The sequence below is a fragment of the Hemicordylus capensis genome, chromosome 2, assembly GCF_027244095.1.
Source record: "Hemicordylus capensis ecotype Gifberg chromosome 2, rHemCap1.1.pri, whole genome shotgun sequence".
Classification (NCBI taxonomy): domain Eukaryota; kingdom Metazoa; phylum Chordata; class Lepidosauria; order Squamata; family Cordylidae; genus Hemicordylus; species Hemicordylus capensis.
In genome coordinates, this window is record NC_069658.1 from 242700429 (window position 1) to 242714918 (window position 14490).

Below are 14490 nucleotides of genomic sequence, written 5' to 3' on the forward strand. Positions count from 1 at the left end.
ATCTGAATGTCAAAAACCTTCATCCCTCAAACAAAGAGTTCTTTAGATCTTGTTGGAGGCTGCCCTAGAGCACAGATTAAAGATGGGAAAGAAAGATTCTCCTGGCCTGGATTCAGGAAACAGCCCTAATGCCTCCCAGTCTGAGAGCAGTGGGGGACTCTGGGAAGGAAGCATGCAGGAGATCCTGAGTGGGGACAACCTGAACTCAGATATACAGTGCCAGCACTTCAGGCAGGTCTACTACCAGGATGCTAAGGGGCCTCGAGAGATTTGCCACCAGCTGCACAACCTTTGCCGTCAGTGGCTGATGCCAGAAAGACACACAAAAAATCAGATCCTGGACCTGGTCGTCCTGGAGAGGTTCCTCCCCATCCTACCCCCTGAGATGGAGAGTTGGATCAGAGAATGTGGAGCAGAGACCAGTTCCCAGGCAGTGGCCCTGGCAGAAGGTTTCCTCCTGAGCCAAGCAGAGGAGAAGAAGCAGGAAGAGCAACAGGTGAGAATGGTTCAACCTGGGAGTTGCAACAGGCCTAGAATGTGAGCCAAGAGATCCTGTAGAAGCCACTAGTTGTAAATGAAGGCAAATGGAGAATCCCTGAAGGAGATGGCCCTCTCACCCAACCTTTCCTCAGGCCTTGCTCTGCAGAATTCCCATTCTAATCCCTACCTCTCCCTGTTCTCTGTATGGGATCTCTTCTTCTGTCTCTTTCAGATTCCTGGACCATTGTCAGAAGCAGCTCCTGATTTCTCTGAGGCAGAGAGGGCTCCATTGGATGCCAAGCAGAGGCCACTGTCCAGGTGGACCTCACAGGAAGTTGGCCGAGTTGCCACTTTGCTGGGTAAGGAGGGATGGGCTGGACAGTCTCCTTCTTGCTCAAATGTCCTCGGAATACATGGGCTGCTTTGATGTTTCTCTGAACCCTTTTGAGGAAGCTGCTGCCTTCTAGCCCCTTGCAAAAAGGTTTTAAAAAACGTTTTGTTTTGGGATTTATACATCCGACCCTCTACTTCCAGAGACTTCGGGGAGACACTTTTTCTTGCATGGAACTTAAATATACCAAAACAGAAAATGTTGTTTATAAGGGATGGACCATGATTGGAAATGGTCAGATCTCCAGGCTGGCATCTTTTCCCATCAACTTCTTCTTCCCAGTGACAGCCAAGGTTGGGCAATGGGGCGGGCAGGTGTTCCCATTTGATCTCCCACTGCTGGTCCTCTGGGGTTACTTGAAGGAGAGGCACATTTGACATGCTCCCCCTAATATGCACTTGTATGTCCCCTCAATATTTTGTTCTGTTCTCTATTCTGATGTTCTATAATGCTGAACTCAAAAGATCTCAAGGAAAGATTGAGAGCGGGACAGTGTGCAGAGGGAAGAAATTTTGGGGGCAGATGAGTGTGGAGGCTGCTCTGCCCCCCAGGTTGGAGGATTTGGCCTGCAGGAAAGCGACCTTTCACACGTGCTCCTCCCGCCCCCAAAATGCACTTCTGTGCCTCCATCAAAAGTGTTTTTTCTTTTCGGTCCGGGTTTTCTACAGTGCTCAATTGAGCTCAAGGGGAGGCTGAGGCCAGGAGCATCCCCAAAAGGGAGGACTGGTTTGGGCGGATGAGTGGTAGGTTGTTGCATTGCGTGACACGCTGCCCTAGACTGAAGGATTTGCTCTGCAGTCCTCAGGCAGGATATCCACCCTTCACAAGTCCTAGCATTTGCCTGCCTTTTCTGGAAGGGGAATGCCTGGAAGTGAGCTGGAATCACCCATCTCTGCATGAAGAAAATCACCGAGAGAGGGAATGTACCTTACAACTCTTCCCTCAGGCCTTTCCCTGCCCTCTTTCTCCTTTCATTTCTTGCCCTTTTCTTGCCAGATGTACATGATGGAGAGAGGCCACCTGAACTCTTAACCCTGATTTCATGCTCCCCTGAGTATTTGGTGTGCCTGTGTGCATGTGGGGGCGGGGGGGGAGTCCTTTTCTCCAGCCCCATCCACAGTTTAAAAATAGGTTGAGTTATGACAGTTCTCAACCCCCAAAAATGCCGTATGGGTCAGAATCCATATTTTAAATTGTGCACTAAGCCAATACAAAGACATTTTGAAAACTATACTTTGCTGTGTCTCTGTTTCATTCATCAACATCTTTCCATCACTCTTCTGTGATTCGCAGGTACTGGAATGACACTGCCAATGGATTCTCGGCCATCTCTTCTTGCTGGTGGAGTGGAAGCGGCTTCAGTGCAACCAGATCAAGTACGGGAGGGGTTACTGGGGGAGGAGGAGGACGGGGAATAAAGAGGACACCTTCATCTGCCCCACTTCCCTCTAGGTGTGAAAGCATCTCTCTTTCTTTGGCCTCTGTCAAAACTGCTGGCTAGGAGGGCTGTGAAGGCTTTGATCTGGCTAACTGGGCAAGGAAGAGCCTTTGAAAGGGTTGGCTGTCAAATATTTAGCAGGAGGACAGCAATTTGCCTCTTTGTTTTGGAAACCATTGGAGCACCTTTGAGACAGTGTGCCACTTTCCCCCGCCATTTCTTTTATTTGCTGTGTAAACCACTTTGAAGGTTTTTGTTGAAAGTCCTATATAAATATAATGAGCCCCTGGTGGCGCAGTGGTAAAACTGCCGCCCTGTAACCAGAAGGTTACAAGTTCGATCCTGACCAGGGGCTCAAGGTTGACTCAGCCTTCCATCCTTCCGAGGTCGGTAAAATGAGTACCCAGAATGTTGGGGGCAATATGCTAAATCATTGTAAACCGCTTAGAGAGCTCCGGCTATAGAGCGGTATATAAATGTAAGTGCTATTGCTATTGCTATTGCTATTGCTAATGAATGACCCTGCAGGGGAATCTTCTCTTCCCTTCTCCTCCCAGCTTACTTTAACTACCCATTTGGATTGTGCTTGGAAGGGAAAGAACCCTTTTGATGATAAATCAGGCTTGTGCCTGACTTTGATATTCTGTGAGGAAGAAATGTTTTCTTCTCCTTCTTCTTCCAGGGTCCGGTGACCTTTGAGGAGGTGGCCGTGCATTTCACAGAGGAGGAGTGGGCTCTGCTGGATCCGGCCCAAAGAGCCCTGCACAGGGCAGTCATGGAGGATAATTATGAGAATGTGTCCTTTCTGGGTAAGGCTCCCTCCTTTTCGCTGAAGGGGAGACTGAAAAAGGAAAAGAGCGGACACCTCTCTCTGACAGCTCCCTGTTTTCCTTCTCCAACTCCAGATCACCCTCTGTGTTGTGAACAGGAGTGTGATAGCATGTCCCAACCAGTGTTCCCTGTAAGGGGGAATCCCAGATGTTGTTGACTACTGATGTATCGGGGTAGCCTTGACCCCAATAGGGGAGGTTCGTTCCTGGGCAGATGGAGCCCAATAATCAGCCCAGACGAGAGGACTTATAATCAAAGCTTTATTATGCTCTTAAGTAGCATAGGTACTGCTGGCTCGCGCTCTAAGCAGGACAGAGATTCATTCAGAAGCAATACCTTTATACTCTAAAAATGCAAAAGTCAGCTGCACAAGGAAACAGAATGTTGTCGTCAGTATGACTGGCCAAGGCCAGGGAACAAGTTATAAACATATATGCAGGCAGACAGCCAGTCTCCCTAGGCATATCTCACAGTTTTTCTACATTCCACATTCGCCCTAACCTTCGGGGGATGGAAATCTACTAGAGGGAATACACAGGGTAAGAATTACTGACAGGCAAAGAAAATTCTCCTGCAAAGAAAATTCTTGAGCTTAGTTAAACATAATGGCGTTTCTTATTTCAAGCTGTGCACTTCTATTTCTAATCTGCCATACTTCACTACAACTCCCAGAATCCCTAGCTGCAGTGGGCTTAGGCAGAAGATGCTGGGAGTTGTAGTCCTCGACATCTGGGATTTTCTGTTAGAGAGAACACTGGTCCCTACTAATATATTTCTTTTCTCTTTTTATGATGGTTTGGTGGTGGCTACTAACCTGGATGGCTTTAAAAGGGGCTTTGACACATTCATGGAGGACAGGTCTATCACTGGCTACTTGTCTGGTGGTTGCCGCCTCCAGAGACAGAGGCAAGATGTCTCTAAACATCAGGTACAGGGGAGCAACAGAAGGAGAGAGAGTATGCCCTCACCTCTTGCCTGTGGAATATTCCAATTATATGTTGGAATATTCCCTAGTAGCCAGATCATAGCAATGTGGTTATTGGGTCTTGACCTGATGTTTGCCTACTGCCCAGAAAATGAAGCACACACTCCAGAAATCAAGTTAACATTTGATTTAGGTTAAAATTAGGATAGGCGATAAGACCTAATCCTTAAAATGTCTAAATGTCCTGCTGGTTCTATCTGCAAAGCAGCAAAGCAGTTTCAGCAACACAAAAGACAGAACAGGAGACCCAATGAAAATTAAAACAAACATTGAAAAGACTACAGCTAGGGCTTAAAGCTCATAGTGAGTAAAATTGGAGGAAAAGAAGGAAAGGGGGGGAAAAGGAGACTATACATTCTCCAAAAGGGGAGAAAAAATCCCTGCAAAGGGAGAGGAGGAATCCCCCCAAGGCAGAAAAAAACCACTAAATCAAATCCATGGCTTAAACCTTTATAAACCTTTGTTATTGTTAGGGTTTTGTTAGGGCCCGGTATGTGGATGTGTGGCCTCTTTATTGTCTCAGCCCTGATCAGTTTTCTCTCTTGATTCCAGCAGGTAAAATTTGGGAGAGTGAGAATGAGGTAAAGCCCCACAGAGGATTGTTGGGAGGTGCCAGAAAGACAAAGAGGGTACAACAAAGAATAAAAACCGAAGTCAAACAGAAGAAGAGGAATGGATCTCCTGCTTCTCAGCATGGTGAACTGCATACAATCACAATCCAGTGGGGGAAGGAGAAAGTAATAGAGAAAACTCTTTACCCTTTCTCCAGGAGGAGCTTCAGTTCTGAATCCAGCCTTCAAATTCAGGGGGAAATGCATACAGAGGAGAAACCATACAAATGTTTGGAATGTGGGAAAAGCTTCAGTAAAAGAGCACGTCTCACAATACATCAAAGGGTTCATACAGGAGAGAGACCATACAAATGTTTGGAATGTGGGAAAAGCTTCAGTCAAAGTGCACGTCTCACATTACATCAAAGGATTCACACAGGAGAGAGACCATACAAATGCTTGGAATGTGGGAAAAGCTTCAGTCAAAATTCTGATCTCACTGTACATCAAAGGATTCACACAGGAGAGAGACCATATAAATGCTTGGAATGCGGAAAAGCCTTCTGTCGGATTGGAAACCTGACTTCACACCAAAGGATTCACACAGGAGAGAAACCATATAGATGCTTACAGTGTGGAAAGGGCTTCATTAAAAATTCTGATCTCACTATACATCAAAGGATTCACACTGGAGAGAAACCATATACATGTGTGGAGTGTGGAAAGAGCTTCAGCCGGAAAATAAGCTTGACTTCACACCAATGGATTCACATAGGAGATAAACCATATGGATGCTTGGAGTGTGGAAAAAGCTTCAGTCAAAATTCAGATCTCATTGTACATCAAAGGATTCACACAGGAGAGAGACCATATAAATGCTTGGAGTGTGGAAAGGCCTTCTGTCGGAACGGAAACCTGACTTCACACCAAAGGATTCACACAGGAGAGAAACCATATAGATGCTTCGAGTGTGGAAAGGGCTTCAGTAAAAATTCAGATCTTACTATACATCAAAGGATTCACACAGGAGAGAAACCATATACATGTGTGGAGTGTGGAAAGAGCTTCAGTCGGAAAAGAAGCCTGACTTCACACCAAAGGATTCACACAGGGGAGAAACCATATACATGTGTGGAGTGTGGAAAGGGCTTCAGTAAAAATTCAGATCTCACATTGCATCAAATGATTCACACAGGAGAGAAACCATATACATGCGTGGAGTGTGGAAAGAGCTTCAGCCGGAAAATAAGTCTGACTTCACACCAATGGATTCACACAGGAGAGAAACCATATAAATGCTTGGAGTGTGGAAAAAACTTCAATCTCAACAGAAGTCTCACTTTGCATCAAAGGATTCACACAGGTGAGAAACCATATAGATGCTTGGAATGTGGAAAGGGCTTCAGTCAAAGTTCACATCTCACTGTACATCAAAGGATTCACACAGGGGAGAAACCATATACATGTATGGAGTGTGGAAAGAGCTTCAGCCGGAAAATAAGCCTGACTTCACACCAGTGGATTCACACAGGAGATAAACCATATGGATGTTTGGTGTGTGGAAAAAGCTTCAGTCACAAGAGAAGGCTCACTTTGCATCAAATGATTCACAGAAGAGAGAAACCATATACATGCTCAGAGTGTGGAAAGAGCTTCAGTCATAGAGAAAACCTGAACTTACATAGAAGGATTCACACAGGAGAGAAACCATATACATGTGTGGAGTGTGGAAAGAGCTTCAGCCAGGAAATACACTTGACTTCACATCAATTGACTCACACAGGAGATAAGCCATATGGATGCTTGGAGTGTGGAAAAAGCTTCAGTCACAACAGAAGTCTCACTTTGCATCAAATGATTCACACAGGAGAGAAACCATATAGATGCTTTGAGTGTGGAAAGGGCTTCAGCAGAAGTCCAGATCTCCTTGTACATCAAAGGATTCACACAGGAGAGAAACCATATAAATGTTTGGAGTGTGGAAAGAGCTTCAGCCAGAAAATACAGCTGACTTCACACCAAAGGATTCACACAGGAGAGAAACCATATAAATGCTTGGAGTGTGGAAAGTGCTTCATTAAAAGGGCAGATCTCACTGTACATCAAAGGATTCACACAGGAGAGAAACCATATAAATGCTTGGAGTGTGGAAAGTGTTTCAGCCAGAAAGGAAGCCTGACTTCACACCAAAGGATTCACACAGGAGAGAAACCATATAAATGCTTGGAGTGTGGAAAAGGCTTCAGTAAAAAGGTAAATCTCACTGTACATCAGAGGATTCACACCGGAGAGAAACCATATACATGCTTGGAGTGTGGGAAGAGCTTCAGAAACATCACAAGCCTGACTTATCATCAAATGTTTCACACTGGTGAAACCATATAAATACCTAGAGTGTGGGAAGAACTTTAGTTGAAGGCATTCCCTTATTCCTCACTGAAGTATCACTCTAATTATTCATGTTGTAAATGAATTCCTGGAAACGAGCTACATTAATCTGCTTTGGGGTAAAGAGCCAAGACCACTTCCACCTTAAAATTTTACATTTTAAGGCATGAGTTTCTGTGGGGTGCATCTGAAAAAAAGGAGGGCCTCGCTTATGAAGGGCAAAACTTCTCTCTTGAATGGAAGCTCAGCACTGAAGCACTAATCTGGTTGTCCTCCTTTATAAAGTGGTCACGGCATTGATATTACCCACTGATGTTCACCCACTTTATAATTATGAAAAGGAATTATTCATTTGTAAGTCACTAAAAGGTTGACACCCTTAGAAAAGCTTATGCCTAATTCAGTAAACAGCCTGGACATGCAGAATTATTAGATGCTATCTGAAGATGAGCAACATTAAAAAAAAATAAAAACAAAGAAACCTAACACCCTTATCTGAAGAAGTGGGATAAGCTCTCAGCCATTGCAGAAGAGGACTGAAAACAATATTAATCAGGAAACCCAATTAAAGGACTACATGTAAATAGAAAGGGGCATTGGAGAAAAGGATATGAACACTGTTGTACATAACCCTCAGCAGAACAGCAGGTCTACAGCATAAGAATATGTGGCAAGGTGTTGCAAGTGAGTGAGAATATATAAAGAGGCTGTTCTCACGACCAGCCTAACCCTCCCTGGGCTGCCCCAAGCAGGGTTTGGCTGGTTGTGAGAAGTGACAGGATCCTTGTGGCTCCCTATACTCCCTTCCCGCCTAACCCCCTTAACAAACCTGGCTTTTAGCCATGGTTAAGGGTGCTCTTAACAGTCCAGGAGTTGTTGCAGCCCCAGGAGTCACAGAGATGGGCACATAGAGCCCCCATTTGAGGAGGGAAACCCCAACGTGCCACACGTTGCATTGAGGAATGCCTGGAGGCCAGAACAACAAGTTCTTGCCCTGGATCCCTCCGCCCTGCTCTGTGCTTCACAAAGCTGCATGGAGCAAGGCTGCCCATGTGTCACGGGCACATGAGAAGCACACCCAGAGGACCTGTTTGGTCATTGGGTGGTGGGGTAAGGTGAAAGCAGCTTCCCCCCTGTGCCGTCCCACCCCGCCTGGGACAATCATGTGAATGACCCCCAAGAATGAAAAAGCATAAACTGGAATCAGTATAGGCTGTACATATTGCTGCCTTTTATTATGGCGGATTCTGGGTTCTCTTCCTTTGGTTCATTCACATGGCAGGGTTTCCTGCTCCATCCTGTCTGCTTCTAATTGTTACAGTCACCAGTGCACAGGGGGTGGAGAGAAGGCAGGTGTGTGTGTGTCTCTCTCTGCACATGCAGCTCCAGCTAGTGTAAAGGGGCGCTCAATGCAAAGCACGTTTTGAGGTCTCACTGGGGGGCAGGGGCTTCTACTGAGGGTCATCGAAACTCAGCAATCTGCATCAAAACTCTCAGGATTTCCTAGACTCTTTGAAAAGTGTGCCCCTTTCCCTCACAAAGCTGCAGCTCAGGTAACCCAATGAGATTTTGTGTGCTCACACCCCATTAATTGCAGTAAGACTGCTTATAGAGTAGCTTCTTGTGGATGTGGACTAGTGACCGTATTCCTGTGGGCGTAGACCTGTGACATTCCTAGCTGTGTTGGGAATGTTTATAACAAAAACCTTAGTTTAGTTTTCCAAATAATTCAAAGAGCTTTTGTTTGAATAAAGCAAGAATTAGCTTTTATGGTAAAGGTTAAAATATATTATAGAAGTAAACAGCTATACCCTTTAAAAAGACACATTCATAAACTTCATTGTAGAAAATAAAAGATTTATTTGTAAATGTTTGGAAAAATTGTGGTGATGCTTGCTTATTACTCTGAATGCCATGAGCAGCACTTTTATTCAGGTCATGGGTGGCTTCTAGGATTGAATTGGTGATGTCCTGTGTTTTACAAGCTATGATCTGCGACCAGACTCTGGTCTAGTTCGGGGAGATGCTTCTAAGGTGCTGGAAGAGATCCTCATCAATGGATAACAACTGTTGTTTTCATTGTAGAACTGAACATTGTAGAACTGGAAAAGGTGCAGAAGAGGGCAACCAAGATAATCTGGGACCTAGAGCACCTTTCTTATGAGGCAAGGCTACAACACCTGGGGCTATTTAGTTTAGAAAAAAGACGACTGGGGGAGACATGATAGAGGTCTATAAAATCATGCATGGTGTGGAGAAAGTGGACAGAGAGAAATTCTTCTCCCTCTCACATAACACTAGAACCAGGGGTCATCCCATGAAATTGATTGCCAGGAAATCTAGGACCAGCAAACGGAGGTACTTTTTCACACAACGCATAATCCACTTGTAGAATTCTCTGCCACAAGATATGACAGCCAACAACCTGGATGGCTTTAAGAGGGGTTTGGCTTACTTCATGGAGGAGAGTCTATCAAAAGCTACTAGTCGGAGGGCTATAGGCCACATCCAGCCTCCAAGGCAGGAGGCCTCTTGAGTACCAGTTGCAGGGGAGTAGCAGCAGGAGAGCGGGCATGCCCTCCACTCCTGCCTGTAGGCTTCCAGCGGCATCTGATGGGCCACTGTGCGAAAGAGGATGCTGGACTAGATGGGCTTTGGGCCTGATCCAGCAGGGCTGTTCTTATGTTCTTATCTGTGATATGAAGTATCGGCTTTACTCTTAGGCGTTGAACTGTAAGGAACCAGAGGGCTGGCCAGCAAGATCTTTTCTGGCAAGGAGATTCACTCTTCCTTTGCAGGAGCCTTCTGCTCTGTTTCCCTGCCAAGATCACGTCCGGAAATGGCCTGATGGGGATGTGGAGGGTGATACTGAGTTGGGCTGTACATGGCTCTGTGTTGCACTCACAAAGGTGTCTTGGAACTTGGTGAAGTCAAGCTCACAGGCCTTAAGTGCATGTGTTTTCCTTTCCAGAGAGTGGCGATCTTTGGACCAAACGTCTGGTCTGAAGTCTTGTCTTCCATCACCCAGGGCCTCCCCCAATGTCTTGCAGGTGATGGCTGTTCTGCCGGGAGCCCCATAGCAATCTGCCCAACAATCATGTAGGCTTGCAGTTTGCCCAATCTCTTTTTGGGGTGAGTGGGGCGCTGAGGCTGGGTACAGCCAGGTTGTTCTACCTGCCCACCCGAAAGGCCTTAGATCCAGGCTCCAAAATTACCTAGGTGCAGCTCTCAGAGCACCCAGGATGGAAGGCTATGGTCAGAGCGATGAGTGACACTCATTGTTCTCAGTAAGGAACTATGTTCAAAAGGTAGTTTCAATGGCTCCAGAGCCACAGGGGCAGATTCTCTCAGGAAAAGGGGTTTTCCTATATATCCCAACAAGTAATACCATCAGGGAGAAATCATTACACCACGCTAAGGTATGGGCTGTTCTATGGCAGGGAGTTGTTAAATTATAAAAATAGGCTGCTGCCTCCATGTACTACAACAGCTACAAATGCATATACCACTTAACAACAAAAGTTTCCAAAGCAATTTACATAGAGTAATACTAAAAGATGGAACCCTGTCCCCAGAGGCCTCACAATCTTAAGAAACATAAGAGAGATACCAGCAACGGTCACTTGAGAAGTACTGTGCTGGGGCTGGATAGGGCCAGTTGCTCTCCCCCATTGCTCAATAAAAAGAATCACCACTTTAAATAGGTGCCTCTTTGCCCAGTTAGCAGGGGAAAGTACAATTTATTCACCCCCAAATTATAGTGTCTGGGGACCCAAGCAACATCATTCTGATGATCAATATCACTTATTAGTGTGGTGGATCCCTTAGCTCTCTCAAAGCCAATTGCCAAAAGTAATGAATGGAAAGAATCAGTTAACTGTAAAGGAATTAATCCGACTGGGAAGGTGTTAAGTTTTAGCCAGTAGCGGAATAAGGTGAGCTCGGTGATCATAGCATTCTTCTTCAGTATCTAGTAGAAAAGTAGTACACCAGTAAACCCAAGAGTTTGTTTTATGTAGCATTCATAGATTTCAAGGCCACTTCGGAGTCAATATCACAATCTAAACTCTGGGGGGGACAGTGGACTCTATTGATTGGTGGCTGTTGGGTTTAATTTGGTGTTTATATCAAAATACTTCATTTAGAGTAAAGTACAACCTTGGAGGACACCTTCTGTAACATGTCCTTCCAAAAAGAGGGGTCAAACAGGGACATGTTCTTGTCCCTGTTTACTGGAAGTGGTGGGTGTGTGGGTGCCACTTTCAGTATTACACTAACCGGAGGGGCAAGTGTGTATACAGCTGCCCCATGGCAGTGCTTTTTGAAGCAGCGCCAGAGGGGAAAATGCAGCGGGGGGGGTAAGAACATCCTCCCCGCGCCTCAAAGAACCTGCCTCCTGGTTGTGCACAGAACCGGGTCCATCATTTGTCCCATCAATGACCCCTTCCCTACCTGATCTGGCCATTCAGCAACTGCTTCTGCTCCACCACAAATCGGAGAAGGCCAAGACTGAAGCATGAGCATCATTTTGCCACCTGCGAGGAAGGCAAAGGAGGTGAGACGATATTTTATTCTTGAGAAGACTTTTGCCGTACAGTTCCTGGAATGACAGCAGCCAGTTTCCACATAGCTGTGGAGCGCAAAACAAAGTGCTGGTCTGGATTTACATAAAGCCATAACCAACTGAAAATTTCTCCCTTTGTAAAAAATTAAGATTTTTATTAATTTCTAATACAGAGAGTACAAAAGGCAAGGAAAAAGAATTGAATCAAAAAGATAAAAGACATCTTTAAACTTCTGTATACTATGGTAAAGTACAATTGATGAAATACAGATTTACTGTCTATACCATAAGAATTGATCGTGTGATAGCAATCCGATTTAGGACTGGTTTATGTATTCTTTCAGATATATCAAACCGATTTTCAACCAACAGACATTAAATAATCAATGCAGCTTTTCTTTAGTTAGTACATTCTAAAAAAAGAGGCAGGGAGAGAAAAAGAAAGAAAGAGGGAATCTTAAAATGATCTTAGAAAAGATTAACATAAAAAGATAAAACTATGTATCATAAAAATGTGCATAACCAAGAGACTGCCAGAAACACTCAGAAATCAACTACATTGTAGACCAAAAAGTAAAAAAGAATCTTAGTCAATCAGCCAGTCCAATTGTCAGAGCCTTCTATACATTCGAGAAAAGAAAGATCTTGCAGCCAGAACCTATTTTGAATCTAAAAATAAAAATAACCACCTTCTCCTACATACAGGAAAGGGTGGGTGCCAAAAGGTCGGTGCCCATCTCTGTTTGATTCTGTTAAAGAGAAATTCAGCTGTAAACAGTATTGAACACACATTCTTTGCCACTTGTGAACCAGCCATGTGTTCATTTCCAAAATCTGGTACATAAACTTGATTGTCAATACAGTTAACCTGCGGATAGGTGTTGGATTGTTCAGATTGTATTTCCTTAACCAGAACCATCTGTGTACAGGTCCCTAAATCAGGCTGAGACGCCTCCTGATCTAAAGATATCTTTGCACTCAGCTTATCTATTTTCAAAGAAATCTTATTGAACTCCTCCACAGCTGTTTGAAAAAAATGATTGTAAGACATTGTTTTACAAGCTTAATAATCCCTAAAACCATCTAGGGACGAATGATGGGACGAATGAGGGACTCCCTTTTTGTGTGGCGGGGAAGGGAGAGATGCTAGCGAGAAGCATCCTGTTCCCCAATAGTCTTAAAGGTGGCTCTCTTCCCTCTTGGGCAAAGAGGCACCCTTTCCAAGTGGTGGCTCTCTTGTATTTCGCAGGGGGAGAGCAACTGTCATTATCCAACCCCAGAACAGTTTCCCTCCTATGGTTCTTGCTGGTGTCCCTTGAATTTCTTGTTAGATTGTGATCCTCTTTGGGATAGGGAATCCTCTTCAAGCCCTCTCCTGGCACACACTTTGGGAATCACCCCTACTGAGCAATGCTCAGTCTGAATGCTCCACATTCTCTCACCCAGCTCTTCATCTCCAGGGGCAAGATGGCCAGGAACTGCTCTAGGACAACCAGGTCCAGCACCTGATTTTCCGTGCATCTTTCTGGCATCAGCCACTAACGACAAAAGTTGTGCAGCTGACTGCAAACCTTTCGGGGCTCCTCAGCCTCCTGGGCACGGAACTGCCTGAAGTGCTGGCACTGGACATCCAAACCGTTCGATTTTTCATCCTGGGTCTTCTGTGCAGTCCTTTCCCAGGATTCTGCACTGTTCCCAGCCTGGAGGACAACAGGGCCTTTCTCGCCTTCCCCTCCTCCCTTCCCTGGGTTGGATCCTGCTGAGCCTTGAGACTCCGTTTCTGTTGTCTGCTCAAACATGGCCAAAAAGGTTCTCCTTGCTCTGTTGTCGTTTTGATTTTCAGGGCAAGGATGGTACAAAACCTGTTCTTAGTATAGTAAGCCCAAATGAGTATTTGCTGAACATTACTGTAACTTCCAGACAAACAGATATGCCACAATAACGAATGAATGTTCACAGCTACCAATTTGAGCTTCCTTCTGAGGGAAAGAAGACAAACCCCAAGAAGCAAGAGTCACAGACCAAAACACTGACATCACATCCTAACTCAAAAACATTTTCCTCGTCTTCTATTATTTTAAAAATTCAGCCACAGGCATGATTCTGTGTAACTCAAAAGCTCACATGCTGCTTTGTGAAGACTGTCAAGTCATATACAACTGTTATATTACTGACACTGTATATTGGGAAGATTTTAAGACCTATTTAATGTGTTAAAAGTGGTGCCATCAAGTTGGTGTTGACTCCTGGTGACCACAGAGCCATGTGGTTGTCTTTGGTAGAATACAGGAGGGGTTCACCATTGCCATCTCCTGTGCAGTATGAGATGATGCCTTTCAGCAACTTCCTATATCGCTGCTGCCATAGTCTGGGAAACATACCAGCGGGGATTCAAACCAGTAATCTCTTGTTCCCTAGGCCAGTTATTTCTCTGCTGCACCATTAGGTGGCTCTTTAATGGGTAGGTAAAACAAATAAAAACAAACATCTTACAGACTCAAGCAAATGCAGTTCAGTGTTAAAACATCATTGTCAATCTCTGTCTCAAATAGCTGGAAACTCTTGAGATTAAATACAGAAATTTAAACTAAATAACCAATCCAAGAACAGGGGAAGAGAAGAGAGGAGGAGATGACTGTACAGAACAAGTTTTTAACCCTTTCTATAGACCAATAAATTTCATTGTCTCTTCATTTCTTCCCTAATATTAGTAGTTGGTTGCAGCTGTTCAATATATATGGTGTCTTTAATCTTGATTAAAGTGCCATCAAGTTGGTGTTGACTCTTAGCAACTGCATAGATAGATTCTCTCCAGGATGATCTGTCTTCAACTTGGCCATTATGGTCTCTCAGTGGTGCATT

General features: G+C 44.7%; 1 pseudogene; it reads left to right on the forward strand.

The window, feature by feature from the left end:
- LOC128347573 (zinc finger protein 420-like) overlaps positions 1-8945 on the forward strand; it is a 35413-nt pseudogene extending 26468 nt beyond the window's left edge.
- The last annotated feature ends 5545 nt before the right edge of the window (positions 8946-14490 follow it).